Here is a 19324-nt window from a genome sequence, read left to right as displayed (position 1 = left end):
TCTCATTCCGAAACTAATTCCGTAAAGAATTACGTGAATTACAAACTTGTCGTTTTCAGTTTTCGTGTTAATTCGAGTAGCGAAATGAGATATTCCCGCAGGTATATCTACACTTTGTGATGGATTTAGCATCTCACCGAAGCCCTCATCTCACCCAATCCCTAATTCTTTTCACTAAGTTTCAACATTATCAAGAATCTAACCATGACCACTATAAAGAAGCATTCAACAACAATCGAATTTATGAATCAAACCTTACTTCGAAATTTTGAGACAAGAATTTTTTAAATTTTATACTAGTTCGGAAGAAAGCATAACCTTATGCTGCAAAGAGATGATAGCGGAAAGCTCGCCATCGAATTGAAAAACCTTTATACTAACCTATCCCTAATGAACAAAACAAATTTCTGCACCAATCGTGAAACAAAGTAATAAAACTAAGAATACACAGTTCTGAAGTCAGAGAGTGCAGGTCCAGAAGAAAACATGAATAAGATCACATGAAAAATTTTGTGGGTCAATACCTGAAGATGGAAATGGAGCATAAATACATTATGAGTAACGAGCATCAAAGCAGCCTATCAAGAATATTGCTTGCATATATTCCTTTGAAGTCCATCAAACTGTCTCAAGCCTATCACGTCAAACCAGCGTAACTGCGTAATGATCCTGATGGGATACTTTGATGCTAGCTTGGATCTTCAATGGAGGACCTGGGCAAAGAAATAGCATGGATGGCAGTTATCAATGAACTCAACAGAGAAGGAAAAATCCCAACCTGTCCTGATATGACAGGTAGCTTTCACTCATTATATATATATATATACACACACACACTTTGATCAATTGATTCTTCTCAAAAAAGAATATTTAGATAGTATCACTTTTCCTTTTCGATATGAATATGGAGATCTAACTATGTTGTAAATAAACAGGAATAAGGTGTAAAAGAGGAACTTATCGCCCTTCAGGACAAAAAGAAAAACAAACCTTGGGTAAATATAGGGGTAGGGTCTAGTGCATTCTGGTGACCAAACCTGTATGTGTCAGTTGTCATCTTATAAACCCTTAATTACCTTCCCTAGTCGCGCTCTTGAACCAATGAATGACTTCCGCACCAAGTTTCCTACCAATACTTGTTCATCCAACCTCATCATAATCGGAAAACCTCATAAATATATACACACAAATGGCCCTAAGGGAACAAGCATCTCCAGTAACATGTGGACCGCTAAAACTTGGCAAATGATTGGTAGGCAGCTAGTTGAAAGTGAGAAAATTTGTACACCTCTGACATACCTCACTTTTATTCTTCCCTCCCTGAGACAGAAAGTTCAATTGCACAAGAGTCTGGATATTTGTGAGTATCTTTGAGGAATGGCTAACAGTAAAACAGAGTGGAATCACATTGATCTGAATGATGCATTTCAACCAGATAGTTCAGAACCAGGGAAAGAAAGCAAGCTGCCAGTCAACATTTTATATTGTTAGGAAGGGAATAAATTCAGTTATATACTAATATCATAACTACAAGAAACTGCATCTAGTAAGTAATCATGTTTCATACACCTATACAGCCAGAGAGCATACCAGATAACGGTATCTAATCGATGTGTAGGGTTTCAGCTAACGGAGAAGAACAAATAAAATTGCCATCGTTAGTCTGGTAGACTGGTACCTTTTGCCTTTTCTTTTATATGTGGACGAGTAAGCAAATTTATTGAAGCAATCTCAAATGAAACCATAGTATAGTACCAGAAGATCCCTTATCCGATTTAATAAATGAAACGGAGAACAGGAAACATAAACTTCTATAACAGAGAGATGGAAAAAAGGCAAAAAAACGAGAAGATGGATGTCTCACCTGAAGCTGAAAAAATATTGCTACTGATCGCTTCTGTGGCACCACATCTGGAGAATAAATGTACAACACCTCTGACAAACCCATTTCTCCCAGCCTCGGTTACTTCTAAATGCGAAAGGGGTTATGCATATAACACCATTAGTCTCTGTTGATCCAGTAGAATCCCCTCCACGTATTCAACTTTAGCTAGCACATCATCTATGGTGTCTGAACTTTCCATGAGAAAAAGAAACTATAAGATTTGATATTCCAGCAGCAAAATTCTTGAGAGTTCAACCAATAAATGAAATAAGAAAAACAAAACTAATCCATGGAAAAGAAAAGCAACCATCAATGAAATATTGAAAACCTAATTTCAACCACTAATTAAGTTGAAACTTCAAACATCAAGGAAGATTCAAGGTAAAACCCTCACCAGAATCTTTATTGTTGTTGGAATCAAATAAACCCTAAAATCTTTTACAGATTTACACATCAAAGTGGTTAGAAGTTGAAGATTTCTCTATGAATTTCATCAACCTAAACCCTCATTCATATTTCAAAACCTTTGTTGTTGCTCACTTCCCATCAAAGTGGTTAGAAATTGAAGAAATAAAAAATAACTAAAGTGGTTACAGATTGACACAAGAATGAGAGAAGATCTTACCACAAATCAGAGAGAGCGAGAGAGAGAGGGAGACAACGAATGAGAGTCTACTTTGCTTGGCTCCTTCGCTGTTGTCAATTTGTCTGATAGACTAGAGATAGAGAACGAATCAGACTCAAAAATAAAGTCGAACAGAAGCAAAGATGAGAGAGATCTTGCCAGAGTTTGAGAGAGTGAAGGAGAATGAGCTCAGACTGAAGGAGAACGACGGAGAGAACGAGTAGCAGAGTTAGAGAGAAAAAATAATGATGGAGGGTCTGTTTTCTAATTTAGGGCTTCCAACAATTATAACGGCCCACCACGCAAAAGTCGTTACAAGGTTTTGTTATAACGGTTGCAGTACAAAAGAGCCGTTACAAAAAGAGTTAATTGTATCGGCAGGGCAGCCGTTATAACAAAAGTTTTAGGCGCAAATGTGTGGCGCCATTAATTCAGTTTTTGTAACGGCCTTATTTTGACGAAGGCGTTACAATAACCCAATTGTGAGCGGCAAATTTCACGCCGACTCAATTAGGTTTTTTGTAACGGCTTTTTAGCATAGAGCCGTTAAAAATAAGCTAAGATTTATAACGGCTTCAATGAAGCCGTGACAAAAGCTTTATTTGTAACGGGTTTCTGGGAAGCCGTTACAAATAGCCGTTACAAATGTGACGTTTTTTTGTAGTGATGGCTAGCATACCTTCATGCATCATATTTCTGAGTAATGTGTGTAATTTAGACATAGACCCTGAGATTATTCCATTACTTCCTATTTTTCGAGGTTTAGAGAATGAAGATCCATATTTTCATTTGAGAGAGTTCGATGAGATTTGCTCGATACTCCCAATCAATGGAGAACTTGAGGGAATCGCTAAGCTCAAATTATTTCCGTTTTCATTAAAAGAAAAGTCGAAGATATGGTTTCATTCTTTAAGGCCTAGGACTATAAGAAGTTGGGATGAGATGACTAGGGTGTTTTTGAAAGAGTTCTTTCCCGCTCATCGAACCACCACCTTAAGAAGAGAAATTATGAACTTTGAGCAAGACAAAGAGGAGACCTTCTTTAGGTGTTGGGAGAGATTTAAAGACCTCCTTCTCGCATGTCCACATCATAACTACGAAACATGGAGGGTCATCGGATTCTTTTACGATGGCTTGACTTCCAAAATGAAACACTTCGTGGAAGTTATGTGCAACGGAGAGTTTATGAGTAAAAGTCCTAATGAGGCTTGGGAGTATCTCGACCTCTTAGCGGACAAGGCCCAAGATTGGGACACACCCGTTAAGAGTGACGAAGATATAGCCGAAGGAGACCATTACTCAAAAGGAGGCATATGCTTTTTCAAGGAAAATGGGGAAGTACATGATAAAATTTTCAAAGTGTCTCGGAAAGAATTTACAGATATGCATGATGGTGATTTAGTGATTGATAGTGTTTGTAGCATTTGTGCAAGTCGAGAACACCTAACGGGTGAATGCCCTACTATTTATCTTTGTCGAGATGTCTCATTAGGATGCACAAATGTCGTAGACACGTATATGAAGCCCATAGGTTCAAGGAGTGATGCCTTTACAAATGATTATGAGAATCTTCAAGAGCCCTTAGTTGATATCACTTATGCATCTCATCATGAGAGGACTCTTGAAGATGTTTCGAAATCATTTTATGAGGTAGAAACTCAGATTAGCCAAAACACCTTGCACGCCCTTAAAGAGATTGAAGCAAAATTGAAAGACATCGAGAAAGGGGTTTCACAACCCCAAACTCCAACAAATCCTAAGGGTACAGGTGAGGGTAATACACCTAGTGCTAATGTTAAGTCCAACTCCATTCTCGAAAGTGATGAAATGATTAACTTAGAGACTCCCATGACGGTAGACATACCCGAGGATCGTACGATTTTTGAGAATGGTGGTGGGCATAACGAGGTTTTTCAGTCGAAATCTGAGTCTAAACCAGTTGATAGACCTAAACCCTCATTCTCTCAACTATTATTGCCTACCTGTGATATATATATGCTTGCACCGGTAGTTCAAAGGGACAATACTATTAATGCTCAGGAGGACCATAACAACATGACTAGTTTGATTCCTGAGACCTTTGTAGATCATTTTGGTGAAATGCATGCCCCCTCTGTTATTTTATCAAACTTTGTTGCCTTGTCATCATCCAAGTTTGGGGATTACTTCTTATTTTTTGTCGTCTCACGTATAAACCCATACCATTACATTGTTGTGAGACGGTTCTTACTAGTTAAAACTTTCGTATGGGTAGACCCCCAAATATTTCGTCTTTCGTTATATGATTGGTTGGTCTATTGAGATGGGTTTGATGTGTGTGGGTAACATCTCTGAAAACCCTCCACGAGACCTAACTCGTGCTTTTGTGAAAGCAAGAGAATCAATGACTAATTGCATGGTTCGATGCAATCGAGTGATCCTGCGTGAGTGGTCATTTTTATGTTGTCATGCTTATGCTTCATTCTTATTCTATTTATTGATGTTTTAGGAGTGTTTCTCACTTTATATACCTTTGGGACGTGGTTCGTTCCAAGTTTGGGGATGGCGATGGGCTTATCATCAACTTGGAACTCGAATACACAAGTCTTGGTAGTATAAATTTTTATCTCCACCGGCTATCGTAATATCCTTCCACTCTTCTCTTTAACTTATTGTACCTCTTATCTTTTGGTGAGTATATGCTTAGAAAATTGAGGACAATGTAGTTTTAAGTTTGGGGATGGGGATACAACTTTTTGGTCGTATGACATCATGACCTTAGATTTCAAAAGACAAGAGAGTTCAACAAATTCGACCAAATTTGAAATTTTTTGGGTAGATTTGGTATGATTTTAGTGATTTTCTTAAGTATGTTGATGCATGTGTGTCTTTCTCGATAAATCATATGCATGCTCTTAGTCTTTTCATGAATGTTGAGTCCTTTGGTGTTGGTGTTTTATCATATGAGTATCATCTTAAGGAAGAAGGAACACTTCTGAGTGACCTAGAATAGTCATTAGTGGAGACTTAAACCCATGTGAGATATCTGAGCCTTTTTATTGCCTTTAAGTGTACTCTTCCGCGTTAACTCTGAGTAGAATGAAGAGCTACTCAACTTCGCAACTTTCAATAGAGCTTAGACGACCTCATGAGCTCAACTTCCTTAGCCACTAGGAGTGACATCAGGATAGCGAATAAACCTTACTCTTGTAGTCCATGAAACCCGATAATGGTGTCAACTTTAGGGAAACGGATACTCCACCATCCATTCATCATACTACTCTCGAGAATGAAGGCATGAAAAGTAAAGAAGAAAGGATGTGAAAGCAAAATGTGAAAGTAAAGGTGATTTGTTGAGAATACTAGTTGTATTTTTGTTTTGGTGTTTGAGTATGTGTTTTAAAAAAGAAAAGAAAGTGAAAAAGTGAAAAAAGAAAAAAAAGAAAAAAAAGAAAAAGAGAAAAGTGAAAAGAAGAGAAAAAAAAATAAGAAAAAAGAAAGAAAGTGTTTATATGTGTTATTTTGTGTTTGTGTTAAGTGTTGTGGAAAATAAAGTATTCAAGGCAAAAAGTCAAGTTTAAAGGTTGTTTGAGTATTCTTTTATTATTGAAGGCGTCGACATTCTCGAGATTTCATCATCTTCCATTCCATCACTTGTATCCGTTTACCTTTAGGAGACATTATTAGAGGGTAGAGTGGGTGAGAAGGGTGAGTGAGCTTCCCCATTCCGTTAGTGGTTGTTTCCATTCCTAAGAGATCATTTCGTTTTTAGAACTTGATATCCTCATTTAATTTTTGTATGTGTTGTTGACCAAGTGGGACACCTTCGAGCATGGTTCTGGCGCGCGGTATAAAAGAAGACACGTGGCGAGCTTCGGAGGCCGGTATATCCTTTTCCCGTATTAGCGTTGAGCAGCGAAGTGACGCTAAAGAGCATGATACGGTGTGGTCCGTTGCAATTTAATCCGGTAGCCCCCTTCTCACGTTATAATCTCAGCCGCTACCTTCCGCGTCCTTCAGATCAACGCACGAGATCTCTCTGCTGGGAAGACGTTCCAATACACCACGTTGCAGCGAGCTTCGGTAGTCCCGTGCCCACGTTCTAATCGTGTCCACACGCTTCCGCGTTTTCCAGATCTGACGGCTTCAGATGATCCGTTCTTTTTGTTGTAATCCCGTGTTGCTCGAAGCTTCATATTAAGTTAGTCCCGGACGCGTGTCAACTTCCCGGCCGCCCAAGATCCGCGCGTCCTTTGATCCGACGGCTACTGTTTGCTGCCGCACGTTAATTGCTCAGCCGAGAAGCACCATAGCATCCGAAACCCAACCAAACCCTACCAGCCGCCGACACTTGTGTGCTTTTAGGGTTTTTTTCAATTTTAAACCCCCCATATTTCCAAATATAACCCTTCCTTTTATCTTTTTACCCATTTAACCCAACAAAAACCCTAACCCACCTATAAATAAATCTCTTTCTCCTCCATTAAAACTTAGACTTGCAAACCCTCTCAAATGGCTTCCTTATCTAATTTCTAAGCCACTTCTCTTTCTATCTTCTAACCCTAATCCCCCATTCTTTTCTTCTACTTTCTCTACCACCTTCATCTATTCTCTACATTTTCTTTCTACTTCTAACCTTCTAATTTCTCCATACTCCTTCTTCTCTAATACCTCTTCTTACCTATTTCTTTCTTCAACCTAATCCATTTTTCCCATTCTTTTTCTATCTTCTCTACTAATACTACTACTTTCTTCTCTACCACTATTCTTTCTACCATTAATAGTCATCTCCTTCTTTCTTCCATATTCTTCCATCATCTTTACCCTCTTCATCTCTTCTTTCCAACTTCTTTCTAGATCTAATTTCTTCCCTTCTCTTTCTTTTTCTTGTTTGGGTGCAATAAAATAGCTATTACTTGGATTTCTTGGAGTAACATTCTTGAGCATAAATGGAGCAAATCTTGGACAAATTGGAGATACATGGGGATACGGAATTTGAGCATTCTTGGTGATTTCTTTCCATAATTTCTTAGTATTCATTTATTTTACAATGTCAATGAATGTTATTCTAGATTTCATGTATAGTTAATTTAGCAATTTAAGGTTGTGAATGAAACCCATTTTGGATCTTTATAATACTTGTTCTTGATTAATTAAATCCTTTGATGTGCTTTAATGTCTATTGATTGTTTATCTATATGGATTGGATTTGCTTTCCATTACTCATGCCTCATAATTAGATATTTCATACTTTCGTTAAGTTGTTAGATGGAGTATGCTTTTTAGATGATGAATAATAGTTTAGCAATCTGAATCTCTATAAGGTAGACAATTAGAATTAGTGATTATAAAATTGTTTTATCTAGAATATCATCCGGAATCCAAATAGTTTATTATATTGGATCCCGAGTAAATACAAAAGAGATTTAAGTAATTAAGTGCTTGTTTTATAAAGTGAAATTATGCGGTGGATTTTATAACCTTAGATATCTTCTTACCTCTCTCTTAGTTAGTTTATTTAGTTTTATTCGTTTTCTTATTTCTTACATATCAATCATCAAATCTATGAAATGGGGTGTGTGAGTGTGTTAGTCTAAGTTAGCTATTGACATTTTAATTATTAGGCTAAACTCGCCGTCAATATCTAAAGTTACCTACTTATCCCTTGGGACGATACTCGATCTTATTATAAATACTATAACTTGACCCCGTATACTTGCGGGAATAGACCTATTTTTAGGCCCATCAAGTTTTTGGCGCCGCTGCCGGGGATAGGTTTAGTAGTTAGGATATCGGTTGCTTGTTTTGTTCATTAGTTTAGTGTTATTTGTTAACTTAGACGTTTTTCTTTCTTTATTTTTGTAGTTTCTTATCTTTTCTTTTTTTTAGGTACCACTTTAAGAGAAAAGCCAAAAACAAAACAGGAACATAGGAGCGAAGGGGAACAAAAGAATCAGAAAGGAATCGGAAGGAAGAACGAAACGAGATGAGCATCCGCTAGTATCGTATTCTATCTCTTTCTTTCTTACTTGTGTGTGATTGGTTGGATAAGTTTTGATTTGCATTGATAGCTTGTTTGTTAGTTCCTTGAGCATTGTGAGATCATGGCCCGTTCTTATAACGGTTGGCCATTTGATGATGATGATGAGCTTATTTCGAGGATTCCCCGCACTAACCGACCTGATATGACCTTAGGTGAATACCAAAGGATGTGTAGGGATGCTCCGATTAGTGAGGGGAATAGACCATTTGAGCCTGACCGATCTCGTATGACCCTAGGAGAATACCGACGGATGTGTAGAGATGGTCGAATTAGTGATAGATATGGTCCGACACTAAATATGTATGAGAGACCTTATAGTCCACACTATTCTGAGACCAATGATTTTAGAGGCAGGTATGATCCTAGTATGTACGGTGGGAGTTATTATCAAGAGTCTTCATTTAATTACACTTGTGAGCCTTATCATGAAGAGACTCTTGAAGATAAATCTCAATTAGAGTCTGTGAGACGTCTGACTGAAATGATGTTACAACTTAAAGAGACACAATATCGATTTGAACAAGAGTTACATCAAAGGTTTGAGTCTCTAGATCATCAATTAGAATCTCTAAATCATCCATTAGAGATGATGATGTCACAGTTATTAGCCGACGAGGAAGGGGTTTTACCACCCCAAACTCAAGAGGGTACTAGGTCCGATGGCGAGGGTAATAAGTCTAACCCTAGTACTAAGTTAAATGTCGACGAATCAACTGAGAAGATCCAAGAACTTGAACAAACTGATAACCTTGTTGTCTCGTTTCCTCACCATGTGTCGTCTCATCATGATAGAACTATATTAGACTTTGAAATTCAGGATGATGGCTCTATGAACAAGTTTGGGGATGACACTATATTGAACTTTCCAATTTTTGACACTTGTAAGGAGTCAGTCTTAGATGCAATGCTAGGAAGGCATGATGTTATAATTGATTATGAAGCTCCAGATGCCTTTGAGGATATTGATGACGTAGTAGTTAGTGACATGTTGGATAGTTTGTCAGACTATTTGCCTAAGGAAACCATAGACCTTGACTTGGTCCCCGAGCATACTGCCTTACCCTTAGAGTCTAGTTCGACTTTCCACATGATCTCAAACTCGGTTGTTGATCCCTTTTGGGACATTTCAGACGTCTTTCCAAAGACGTCTATGGACATAGTGGATATTCTGTCCACTAAGCTTCCAGATGATTTTTTGCCTTCGACTGATATTTTGACTCTTCACATGTATGTCGATCCTTTTGATGATTTCTTTGTTGTCGTTCCTTCTATTTATACCTACTTAGTGGACTGTGCACCCACTAAGTTTGGGGATGGCTTGTTTTCTTTTATCGTCTCATGTGCACTTCGTATTCTTTATCTTTTTTTGAGACGATTAGCACCTGTATATAGCTTTCTTTGGGTTGACCCCCAAAATTTTTCGTCTTTTGCTTTATGATCGTTAGACCGATTAATAGGTTTTGATGTTTGTGGGTATCATCTCTGGAAACCCTCCACGAGACATAACTCGTGTTCTTGTGTGAAATCAAGAGAATTAAAGGCTAATTGCATAGCTCAATGCAATCGTGTATACCCGCGTTAGTGGTAGATTTGTATGTGGTCATGTCTTTTATGTGATTCATTCTTATGATATTTGTTGATATTTTAGGAGCAATTCTTATATGTTTTACTTCTAAGGCGTGGTTTGTTCCAAGTTTGGGGATGGCGCGAGCTTGGCATCAACTTGGAACCTCTTTATACATGAGCCTTGGTAGTATCATCTTTTATCTCCTTCGGTTATGGTAATATCTCTCCACTCTTCTCTTTAGATTGATGTGTCTCTTTATCTTTTGGTGAGTGTATGCTTAGAACATTGAGGACAATGTTAGTTTTAAGTTTGGGGATGCGGGATATGACCATAACCAATGCATGACCATGGGTTTCAAAGACAAAAGGGTTCAAATTAGCCAAAATTTGAAAATTTTGAACATTTTGAGTAGATTTGCATGTGATTCTAGTGATATTTTTAAGAATTTTGATGCATATGTGTCGAGTTAATGAGTTTTGTGATTGCTAATGGCCTTTGCATGAAAGTCGAGTCTTTTAGTATTTGTGTTGTGCCATGTGAGTGACATCTTAGTGAAGAAGAAACATTTCTAAGAGACCTAAAGTAGTCATTAGTGGAGACTTAACCCATGTGAGAGCTCAAAGCCTAAATTGCCATTCGAGTGTACTCTTCTGCGCTAACTCCGAGTAGAATGAAGAGCTACTCAACCTCGTAACTTATAAAAGAGCTCATTTGATCTCGTGTGCTCAATTTCCTTAGCCACTAGGAGTGACATTAGGATAGCGAATTAACCTTGCCCTTGTAGTCCATGAAACCCTATGAGAATGCCAACTAGAGGAAAGCGGATACTCCATCACCATCCATCATCTTATATCCCGAGAATGAAGACATGAGGTAAAAGAATGAAGAATGTCAAAAGCAAGTATGAAATGAAAGTTGATTGCAAGAATAGAGTTGTGTGTGTTGTATTTTGTTTTGGTTGTTTGTTTGTGTTATGAAAAGAAAAAGAAAAAAAAGAGAAAAAAAAAAGAATGAAAAAAAAAAATGAAAAAAAAGTGATATGAAAAAAAGAAAAAAAGAAGAAAGAAAAAAGAGTGAAATAAAGTGATTTTTGTGTATGTTTGAGCATGTGTTAGCTCTTTTGTGTGAGTGATGTGATTGTATATATGTGTTGGTGTTTTTGTTCATGAATAAATATTCGAAGCAAGAAACAAATGTTGAGATGCTTAAGAGGTTCTACCATAATGAAGAGGTCGAAATTCTCGGGAATCCACCACCATCACATCATCTATTGTATCCGCTAACCTTTAGAAGACATTTTTAGAGGGTAGAATGGGTGAGAAGGGCGAGTGAGCTTCCCCACTCTATATAGTGGCTAATTCCTTTTCGAAGATCATTCGTTCCAAAATGTTGTCCTCACCCCTTTTTATGTGTTGAGTCCTAGTTAAGTGATCACACTCACACATACGAGCGAACCATTCTTGAGTGATTTCATTTTTGGAGTGTATGTCCGTGAGGCCGAAGTCGAGGCGAAATGTACTAACTTGGGAATCAAGGTTTTGTGACTTCGGAACATAGATGTACTCATTATGGTATAACACTTGCATTTTAGGGTAAGATCATTAGTGAAGGGGCCTTTAGCTTTTACAAGAGCTTATTTATTTGATTCATTATGTGTTGACATGCTTAAACCCTTTACCATATCAATCATGCTTATCTACGATTTGGATTTTGGACCCTTGTGTATTTGAAACCATGATGTTTGTGGGTATCATCTATGGAAACCCTCACGAGACCACACTCGTCCACTAGGGTAACCTAGGGGTTTAACGGCTTGTTGCATATGCTAAATGCAACCGGGATTCCTCCGAAAGTGAGTTTGGCTTTTATTTTACTTTGTTTTGTTTGCTCGAGGACTAGCAAAGTTTAAGTTTGGGGATGTTTGATGTGACACGAAAATGTCACATTTGAGGCGCCTAACTTAGACTAACTAGTCATTTTCGAGTGTTACGAATAATATTTTATGTGTTTTTCTTGTTTAGGTACCATATTTGGAGCTAAACATGGAATTCGGAATAAAGGGAGCGAATTATCGCTATCATTTCATGTGCCCAAAATGAGAGAAAAGGACTTCAAGCAAATCATATGAGAAGAGGAGTCAAAGACGAGTCCAACGGTGAAAACGGAAGTCAATTCCGAGTTCGGACGGGGAAGTTGTGAAAGAAAGAAGTCGAGGTTCGGTCTTAAAACAAATATTTTATGAAGGCACCCCCCTTGATTCCTATGTGAGAAGCAAAGCCCAAACCCAAGCCCAAAGTCAAGAATACTCAAAGATGAAGGAAGGTGTAGAGATTCTAGGAGCACTCACTTGGGCCCAAGTCAACAAAGTCTAAATGAATTGACTAAGTCAAGAGAAACCTAGGGTTTTAGTAGTGTAAACTATTCATCATCTTTTCCATTAAGGAAATACACAAGTTGGGAGGAGGAGAGAGAAGGTGGCTAGGGTTTCTTCACCAAATCATCAACTTTTTAGGGTTCTTAGGGTTTGGTTTAGTAGTTGAGCTAGAGAGGGAAAAAGAGAGAAGAAGGAGGGGTCGGCCAAGCTTTGGCCGGCCATCACTAAGGCCGGCCAAAGCTTGGCCGACAAAGTCAATGGAGCAGCTCGGGTAGTGCACGGGACGGCTAGGGACATGGTGCTTTGGCCCGGATCTAAGTTTATTTGGCCGGATTTCATGGTTGGCCGGAATTTGTGTTTCTTTGACCGGATTTTTCATGGTGTTCCGGCAACTTTCTTGGTCTAAAACCATAGGGCTTTTACTCCCCATGTCTTGATCTATCTTTCCATGTAATTTGATTTGATTTTGGGTGAAAAATCTTTAGAGAGAGAAAGCTTGGTGAAGCTTTAATGGTAGATGTTCTTGAGATGGAGAAGATGATGATGGGTGCTATGGGGAAATCTGATTTTTACTCGGGGACACCCAAAAGTGCCATATTAAAGGGAAATCCGGAAATTCGCTACGGGGAGATCGACTACACTTAGAGACTTATTTTTCTCGACGAACCTAGCCTCGAATCACATCGAAAAAGGGGGATTTCTCATCATCTTCTTTACATTTATTATTCAATCACCATGTTAACTAAATCAAGTGTGTCGAATATATGAGATGAAATGTGATGAATTCGTGATTATGTTTAATATGATTTGATGTTTTGATTATGAGTTGATGTTCATTTGATTCGATTAACGTTTTGATCATAATTTCATGTGTCTTGTCATGCATTTCACATAGTTAGGCGACTAGAAGACGATTTCGACGACTCGGGATTAACCGATTTAGGACGTTTATTTAACTAAGTATAATTTCCGGATATACGTAGTACTTATAGACATCACCTTAGGAGTCGAACATCGCTTGTATTTGACACATTAAATCGGACAATGCATAGTTGTAGATTTATCATTATGGATTCCCGGATTTCGATACATGAACTCTCGTATTCGGATACTCTTGAAGTATGATTTGAATGTGATGATTGGCTTATTATTTGTTTACATGTGAGTTTAATTGTCTTCGTCTAGTTTTATAAACTAGAAGCCTCGATCTTAATCGTCTAATTGACATGAAGTTCGATAATGTGTACTTAGTGGATAATCGATACTTAGTGACGTTTGATCGATTACACTTAATTGGACATATTATGCTTATTAGTGTCATACTTGTTCATTCTCAATCCATTAGATAGTGTGTGTAAGTTTGATAGTCGATGCCTATTGCTTGTCATGTTGAATCTATGATCTCTTTCTCATTCATGCATTATAATTAGATATTTCATGCTTTTATTAAGTTATTAGATGAGATATGCTTTTTAGATAATGAATGATAGTTTAGGAATTTAGATTCATATGATAGTCAATCAAACATTCTTGATTTTGAAATGTGTTTTTAAAGAATATCTTCCGAAATCTAAATAGTTCATTATGTTAGATTTCGAGTTATATATGACACCTAGGATTGTCAATGTGGGTGAAGTTAATTACATTTTCATGCGAATAAATACATAGTATTTGTCATTGCCAATCTTGTGGATCGAAATATCCGTCTCACTTAACTTTTGCCCGAATCAACTCTTGCCGTCTCCCGACTCTTGTTCCTCCGACTCTTCTCTCGAATCTCTCTCGCCCGTTTTACTTAGATAGTTTAGTTAGTTCTTTTTGTTTTCTTATTTCTTGCAAATCAAATCAAATTTATGAGTGGGGTGTGTGTGTGTGTTAGTCTAAGTTAGCTATTGACATTTTGATTATTGGGTTAAACCCGCATTCAATATCTGAAGTTACCTACCTATCTCTTGGGACGATACTCGATCTTATTTTCAATACTATAACTTGACCCCGTATACTTGCGGGAATAGACCTATTTTTAGGCCTATCAGACCGTGAGGCCAAAGTCGAGGCGAAATGTGCTATGATAGGAAACAAAGTTTTGTTACTTTAGACTTGGATGATGCTCATGATGATGGGACACTTGCACTTAAGTATGAAACTATTAGTGAGGGGACTCTTAGCATGCTTTTGTGTTTATTGGTTTGATTCATATGTTTGACACACTTAAGTCTCTCACTTGTTGATCGTTACCTTATTTGCATCGATAGTTCAACTCTTTTATCTCTTGGAATCTTGAACTTTGTGGGTGTATTCACTAGAAACGCTCACGAGACAAAACTCGTCCTTTAGGGGTAACCTAACGGTTTAAAGGCTTGTTGCATACGCTAAATGCAACCGGGAGTCCTCCGAAAGTGAGCTAGGTTTACTTTATTGTCTTGTTTTGTTTGTTTGCTCGAGGACTAGCAAATTCTAAGTTTGGGGATGTTGATGTGGCATGAAAATGCCACATTTAGGTCACTTAACTTTGATGAGTTAGTTCTTTTCGAGTTTTATTTCTAATTATTTATGTGTTTTCATTGCTAGGTAGTTTATTTGGGGTTTGGTGTGTAATTCAGAATAAGGAGAGCGAATTATCACATTTTCATCTTATGTGGAAAAAGGGAAGAAAAGAGCACCAGGGGTATTTTGATCATTTTGGTCAAAATCAGAAGTCAAACAACAAGTGAAGTCAATGACGAGTCCGACGGTGAAAACGGAAGTCGATTCGGAGTTCGGACGGATAAGTTGTGAATGAAAGAAGCCGAGATTCGGTCTTGAAACAAGGATTCTATGAAGGCACCCCCCTTGGTTCTAAATGTAGAGACAAGATGAAGGCACTCCCTTGCTTTAGAAAGAAGCCCAACCCAAGAGCCCAAAAAGGAAGAGAATAATAGAGATTCTATGGGCACCTTTTTGGTCCAAGTCAAAATGGCCTAAGACTTAGTCAAGTTTGACTAAGTCTAGGGTTGTGTAAACACAAGTTGGGACACTATTCATCATCTTCTTCACCAAGCAAGAGAGGAAGAAAGGGTTCTAGGGTTTTTTGTTCTTGAAGTGATAGTTTGATAGAGAGAGCAAGAGAGGAAGAAGGAGGCAGCTGGCCAAACAGCCATGGAGCACGGGAGCTTCTCGGGATGCGACCATGGGAGCTTCTCGGGATGCGACCATGGGAGCTTCTCGGGATGCGACCATGGGAGCTTCTCGGGATGGCCATGGAGAAGGGACGGCCACCGAACAGCAGCAGCAAGACCGGACAGCAGCCCGAGCTACTGTCCTCACAGCAGCTCGGGAAGACAGCTGCTGTTCCGGCACAGCAACTTGATACGGGAGCACGGGACAACAACGATCTTGCACGGGACGGCTGTGGCTCGGGCCGTTCACAAGAGCACGGGATAAGCTTACTTGGCCGGATTTCATCTTTTGCCCGGATTTCACATGCTTCTTTGGCCGGATTATTCTAGGTTTTCCGGCCATCTTCTTGGTCAGAAAACTTAGGGCTTTTGTTCCCCATGTCATTGGCTTGCTTCCTATGTGTTTGATTTTGCTTTTGGGCTAAGATTTCTAGAGAGAGAAAGCTAGGGTTAGCTTTAATGGAGGTTGAGTTCTAAAGGGAGAAGATGATGACGGTCGCTATGGGGAACCTATAAATTTGCTAAGGGGAGATCGGCTGCACCTTAACTACTCATATTTTCCGACGATCTTAGCCTCGAACCACATCGAAAAAGGGGGATTCTCTAATCATTTTCTTTCCATTTCTTATTCAATCACCATGTTTAGCTAACTTTAGTGTGTCGATTATATAAGATGAAATGTGATGAATTCGTGATTATGTTTAATATGATTTAATGTTTTGATAATAAATTGATGTTCTCTTATTTTGATTACTTGTTTCAATCGTTTTTCATGCGTCTTATCAAGTACTTTGCATAGTTAATCGATTCGGCAAAGTGATCGATATCGATCGTAGTCTAGATTCAATTTTCATGTGTCTTGTCATGCACTTCACATAGTTAGGCGACTAGACGACATTTTCGATGATTCGGTTTTAATCGTTTATGACGTTTGTTTGACTAAGTATTATCTCTGGATATACGTAGTGCTTATGAACGTCCACCTTAGGAATCGAGACTATATTTACATCAATCCATTTGATCGGACTATACCTAGTTGTAAGTCCACCATATCGGATTCTCGGACTTCGACACCTCTTTACTTGTTGTCTCCCGACTCTTGTTCCTCCAACTCTTCTCTCGAATCTCTCTCGCTTATTTACATTGAATCATCTCATTAGCTTTACTTGTTTTCATCTCTTATTACTTATTCATATAAAAACTCCCCAGTTATCTTTGTTCTTTTCCGCCTTAGTCTAAGTTAGTTTGTGATACTTAAATCTTTGAACGAGACCCTTTCGGTATCCAAACTACCTTCCTATCCTTGGATCGATCCCGGCTTTGCCGGATTACTACTTGATACCTCCGCTTGGGTGTGCAACCTTTTCGGGTGCATCAAAACTCATCTTTATCCGGTAAGTCTTTAAGATTTTTGATTGGATCTGATGATGTGTTGATCAGCTCCTTTAGCTTCGAGCAAGCTCCAAATAGGTGTGGTATTGTTTCCAACTCATTTTGAGTACAGAGCTTGCATTATTGAGTTATGCCTTCGATTTTTTTTACTATGTTTCTTAACACTGGTAGACCATCTTGGATAAGCTTCCAAATAAAGATTTGGATTTTTGGGTTCATGTGCTTGATTTTCTAAAACTTTTTCCATGAGAAAGTAGTAACTGTATTTGGATAGCTAGGTATTGTCTTCACTTGTGTATACTATGACTTGGTGCTGAATTTGCCTTGCTCTGTTGGTTTCCAAATTAATCTGTCTTGGTTTATACATTCAATTAATTGAATTTGAAGAATAGCTTCTACCGTCTCTGGTTGGAACAATGATGTTATAAGGTTAATGTTCCATCTTTCTTGTTGTTGTAGAAGTAAATCCCCTACCCAGCATATGTTTTGTGGTAAATTAGTGGTCATTCTTGATTTATGATCTTTTATATTTGGAATCCATAGATCTGTTTGCATTTTAATTGATGAACCATCAGCAACTATCCAAAGAACATTTGTTTGCATAGTAGTTCTAGTCTTCAAAATTGACTGCCAGAAAGGTGGGGCTGAACTTGGTTTTGGTGAAATCCAAAAGTCATAACTTTTTATGTATTTTGCTCTCAGAAGCTTGCACCATACTGCTTTGTTGTTTGTAATGAGTCTCCAAGTCATTTTTGTTATAAGTGCCTCATTGACCACAGCCAGTGATCTGATTTCAATTCCCCCATGTTGTTTTGGGCTACAAATGATCTTGGAGAGACATAACTTGATCTAAGCTTTTATGGTGTTTATGGTTTGAAAGAAATGAGTTTTGATTTCGGCTAACCACATTTTTGCTAGGAGTCACACTTCATCTCTACCCGGGCGGGATATTTCTTCAAAGGTAGAACAGTTAGCGACTTTTCTCTCGGTTGACCATAACTTTGCAATCAAATCGAAAGGGGTCATGCTCGAACTTTATAATTTGTCTTCTTTCTTTCCTTTGATCAATTGTAACACCGTGAATAATTAATCGTGGTTGAGGTTAAGGATGATGTATATCGATTACATGACTTGTATGTGTTCGATTTAAATGTTTGATATATAATTGATTGCTTGTGTTATTTCCATTTATCAGTTGGTATATTTTTCTTCCGTTTTTTCAAGCACCTCAAATTAATTGATTAGGCGATGTATTGATTTTGATTTATAGTCTAGATCTACTTTCATGTGTCTTGTCACGCGCTTCACATAGTTAGGCGATTAGCAACGCTTTCGAACACTCGCCATAACCATTCAAAATGTTCATTTGACTACGTATGATTCCCGGGTTTACGTTGTGCTTAAGAACATCAACTTTATGAGTCAAACTTAGATTAAGTATCAATTTGTCTATCAAACCATATGTAGTCGTAGGATCGTCCCTACGGATTATCGGACCCTCGACACTACCCATCCCACCCATCTAAGTATCACTAGTTCATCTATCGAACCATATGTAGTCATAGGATCGTCTTTACGGATTACCGGTCGACACCTCTCTCACCCGACTCTCTTACTTGACCCTACTCATCCACTGGTCAAATTACCGTCATATTTTTATGGCAGACCCTCGTATAACTAAGTTTAATTCTCATACATTTTCGAGCACATGAATCTTCCCCACGGAAAAAGGAATTTTATTTTAAATTTTTTGTTATTGGGTTGTACGAATAGTTTGTTTTTAAAAAAATTATTGGAGATGGTCTAAGCAAATAGTATATAAATTGTTAAAACACTGAAGTATTACACATCAAGAGATTTTCTTTAGTCAAAATGAAATGTTTAAATTTGACATTTTTTTTCTTGGTTAAAAGGTAAATTTCATTCGACTCAAGACATTCGATTCGGAATTTCAGATTACACTAAAAGATGCCATAGGGGTGATGGGATCGATTCCACAATTGTTCCCCTTGATTTCTCCTCACACATAAAGCTAGAGTATTACATTTGCCACTAGCATACTAATAATAAAAAGAATGAACATCAGTTCTAGAGATGCTTGAAGTTGTTAAAGATTGGTTGTGATTTCCACTGCATTTCCTTCGTTTTACCTTGAAGATGATGCATTTTACTTTAATTATCTCACTCCAAGATAAGAAAGTTTACTTTTTGACTCTTCAGCAATTTAGTTATTGGCCGATTGATTTTGCTTTGCTTTCTCCCCTTGTGGACCCTTAACGTTATGACCAAATCGCAATAATG

The sequence above is a fragment of the Eschscholzia californica genome, unplaced genomic scaffold, assembly GCF_041429995.1.
Source record: "Eschscholzia californica isolate CP2 unplaced genomic scaffold, dmEscCali1.0.p SCAF_3, whole genome shotgun sequence".
In the NCBI taxonomy this organism is placed as follows: Eukaryota; Viridiplantae; Streptophyta; class Magnoliopsida; order Ranunculales; family Papaveraceae; genus Eschscholzia; species Eschscholzia californica.
Note: the sequence above shows the minus strand (reverse complement) of the source record.